Consider the following 4,518-nt stretch of genomic DNA (forward strand, 5'->3'; position numbering starts at 1 on the left):
CTTGAATGAGTCTTCCTCTGGGACACGAATAGAGCGATCGCGCGAGGGTGGTATGGTTCACAACTACCTACTAAAAGTCACTTTCACCTGTCACGCGTGGATTGGCTTTGGATCCCGATCGATGTCCAGGTCTCACTCACGCGGGAGATCGGTGATTGATTCCAATCGGCCTTCCCAGCCGATCCTTGATAAACGCGAACCCCTGCTCAAGGTGGAAGGCGCGCTCACTGCTGCGTTGCGGCAGGCCTACTGACAGTGCCATCGAAGCTTTCGGCTCGGCTCGGCATGACTCGTGCGAGTCCGTCACCCTCCGGTGCGGCGGCCGCTTAAAGCGCCCGCCGATCACTTTTCATCCCCTTCGCTCCCGCGCCCAACCTCGTCCTACACCACTGCGTGCACTCCTCCCTTCGGACTACCCGACACTTCGCGAATCGGGTGAACGTTAGAAAACGACTGTCGTCTCGCTGAAAACGCTGAGACCGCGAGCGATACCGAACAAAGAGAACGCGAGTCGTTTGTGTTTAGCTTGTAAATCGGAATGTGAAAAATAAGGGTTAACAATACGGGGAAGTAATCTGTACCTGTGTGTACGCCAGCGAAGCGAGGAATAAAGAATCTTAAAGTGCACATATATAAAATGTAAGAATTCGGAAAGATTACCGAAAACTTAATTTCCATCCTAATGTCACAAATAAATAAAAAAAATCTGTTTTTTTTATTTTAAATTTAATAATTTTTTTGTTTAAAAGAAAACAATTTAATGTCTTTTTTCTTACAATATACAAGATCATGACTTAATCTATTACTCTTCGAAGCAATTTGTAATTATTTTCTGAAAATGAAAATGTTTTATGATCAATTCTATATCATTTAGTGTTAAAAGGAGGATTATGTCAAACATACATGAGTATAGATGAATATTATGTGCGATGCAAAGCATTTTGAAACATTCGGCGTTTTACTCAAAATGACAATCGCATTAGTATTGAATTGACACAGTGTGCTGCTTTGTGTGTCTGACCAACTACGTTTGCGACTATAACTTTGCGTCTCTCTGTCGATCGACTAAAACTACTTGCGTGATATGCGAATTTTAGAGAAAAAATATTAGAAAAAAAAATTTAAGGAACAAATTATATTGAAAATTAAACGTCTACTGAAAATATGTAAAATAATTTAAGGAAGTTTATTTTAAGTTACAATGTTATACATATATTATATCTACGATAGATATTATAGATTTCAAACTTTAGCAATAATTCAATTGCTGTTGCGGTACTTATGCTCATTTTTTACTAATACAAAATTAAATTGCTATAAACATTAAATAACAGCGAAAAATTTAAAGATATGTGTAAAATGTAATTAAAATGTAATAGAATATATTTATATGTATAAATATTATTCATATCATTGAGCACAGATAACGAACGATGAATCAATGCGTCTGTTTAAATAATTACGACGAAATATTAAGACGGTATCAATTAATTAATATGAAAAAACTGTGCGTTTTTATGTGAAAGTAAAATTTAAAAAATCAGAATGTTCTCGCGTGAATTTTCTTTTATTATTATTGTTATTATTACTTTCCTATCAGTTCCTACTAATTCCTCGTGTTCACGCATCCCAATATACTGCAAGCAATTTTTTTACATGCGCTTTGTATTACAGTAAAATAAAAAATATTCAAGAAAAATAACAACTGCCAATGCATAAAAGCGCGAGTATTAAAAACTAAAAATTGAATTACAGAACAAGCCGGATTTAATTCGTACACCCCGCAGGCAGTGAAAGTGATTTACGTGTATGTCGGCTAACCGAAAAAAATCACACATGTGTACACATGAAACATATGCATTGCATTGGCATAGACATTTAAAATTTGAGGACATAACTGGAAAAACGTGAAATGTTAACTCTTTGTCGATTGCCTCTTTTATCTTTATTTAAAAATTTTACAAATTTTGTATCGGAACAATCCTAAAATGGTTCAATTCCGAAACTGCCCTGTGTTGATAAAATTTTTCAAAAATATAAATAGCACGAGCTTACAATTGTGCAATAACGCTTAACTTGTTTATATACGCAATATATATCAAGTAACCAAGACAGCGATCGCATTTACCATAATTATAATGTATTCATTAAAAGCGCAGGTGCGCAATATGGTATACTCAAGACGAAAGTTTATTGCTTTCGCAACAAGTTTCTGGAACGCTATTGTAGAGCGATGATTCGCTCGAGATATTACACTTGCCAAAATGAGAATAGTCCGAAATATCTGAATATTATCTCAATACTGCAGTGAAGTATTGCTATTTATCTCATGAAAATAACGTGCGGTAGTATGCACACGATTAAAGACATTTAAAGCTATTTCTGGTCTCACTGAACAACAATGAAGATTAATGAAAGAAGAAATATAAACGTTATATTATAATAAAGTCATGTAACATTTTAAGTCTATAATATTGACATGTCATGTATTACAGTATTATACAGAGCAATTTAATTTTAATAAATTTCAGGATATATTTTAATAAATACATGAAAACGAGCAAGGGATTGATTAGCTAGTTGATAATTACTGAAAATTAACGATAAGAAGAGAAATCTTTGATATAAGGATATTTTTATAAACACCAGTTCTTTTTTGCTAATAAAACTGAAAGAAAGAATAAACTCTATCCGTAGTTCTTTTATATCTTTTATGATATATATATATCATAGATCTTCATTAAGTAATTATTTGTTGTTATCTTCGCGAATGTAATTTTCCCGAAGTTGTCAAAATAATCGGCACAGCGAACTTGGTCTCTTCACACCAACCGCAAACTTTCCCATAGTTGTACTTTGCGGTGATATAATAGTACATTGCCGGAACGAACGTAAAGCACTCGAGTAAGATATTACATATTATCGCGCATCGTTAATTCCCTTTTAGCAGCAGCAAAACTTAACTATGAATTTTTATTCAAAAAGTGATGTAATAATTGCCACACAATTGCGCTCTCATTGTCAGATCGTCATTGTTAAGATTTTATATTCATTTGCTCTAGCAAAATTTTTTTAATGAAACAGTATCAGTCATTATTATTATCGTACGTAAAATAGTATACGATACAATGCAAAAATATGCTAATTCTAGTTATTTTGGTGCAATTTTCGCGAAATATTCAGGACTATATTATTTCGTTACAGACTTATAAGAAAATATATATTTTTATCTTCTTTTATTATATTTATCGCTGCTTTATAATAACGGTATTAAATGAGTTTCTTCAGCTACCATTTTTATCAGATATATCATTATCGTTGCCAGGTGTGTAATAGATCACATTTCTTATCGTATCTGTATAAGACGCTAAATAATGAATCATATATTGACATTTTATAAATGAAATTCCTTAATTACAAATAATTTTATGACAGCTTATGTCAAAGAGAAATTGGAAATTTACCTATCTATCTCTGCTTGTCACTTGTCTTTTAAAAATTAAAAATTAAAAAATTTATTTATTTACAACGCACAACAATTATTGTTAATAATAAAAGTATATTTATAGAGTCAAGTTTTTAATGAATTAAAATAATAACTATTTGTGTGTATTACAAACAATTATAAAGAAATAAGTAAATACTTATAAATTAAAATATTTAGTACTATTTGTTTATTTGTTTATAATTTGTCTTAAAGACTAATATAACAGCATAATATCGAAATAAATAAATTTTTATTATTTTTATCATTAAAAAAACTTGACTCTATAAATATATTTTTATCATTAATAATAATTGTTATACGTTCTAAATAAATAATTTTTTAAATTTTTTATAAACAATATAAAAATGTATTAAGATAAGCATTGAATATGTATATAATCATATATAGTAATCTGTGCGCATACACACAACACGCATACATTTACATATATACAAATATTTTTGTAATAAGTAATAATTGATGCTTTTTTATATTAGAAAACTACGTTTCAGAAAAAACTTCTACTTTTCGTTTGTTTGCGAGTGCGCAATCCTCATTTCAAAAATTGTAATCCGGGTTTAGTTTGTGCAATATAATAGCAGAAACTGTATACCTAATGTTTTCAGTACTCAGTGTTTACATTTTACTGTTGCAATTCACTTTATAATTATTTAAGATTCCGTTCCTTTTTTGTAAAATTAATTTACCATACAGTTAAAAAGTAAGCAATAATAACAATATAAATATTATATGAAAAAACAGCTACGATTAATTAAAAAGGGAATATTTCATGCATAATTAACTTTTCAAATTCAAATTCATAGGTTAAATTTAAGAATTAAAATATATTTTATAATACTATTGATTAATATACACATTTTTATTATCCTCTATGATCCAAATTCTTTTCGTAGCCATACAAAAATTTATGTATAATAATATAAAATTAACAAATATTAATCTCTAAATACAGATTGACAATGGATTCAGTAGTACCAATAATTTTTTTTTGCAAAAGCATTAAAGGGTCA

This window comes from Trachymyrmex septentrionalis, unplaced genomic scaffold (assembly GCF_001594115.1).
Source record: "Trachymyrmex septentrionalis isolate Tsep2-gDNA-1 unplaced genomic scaffold, Tsep1.0 scaffold37, whole genome shotgun sequence".
In the NCBI taxonomy this organism is placed as follows: domain Eukaryota; kingdom Metazoa; phylum Arthropoda; class Insecta; order Hymenoptera; family Formicidae; genus Trachymyrmex; species Trachymyrmex septentrionalis.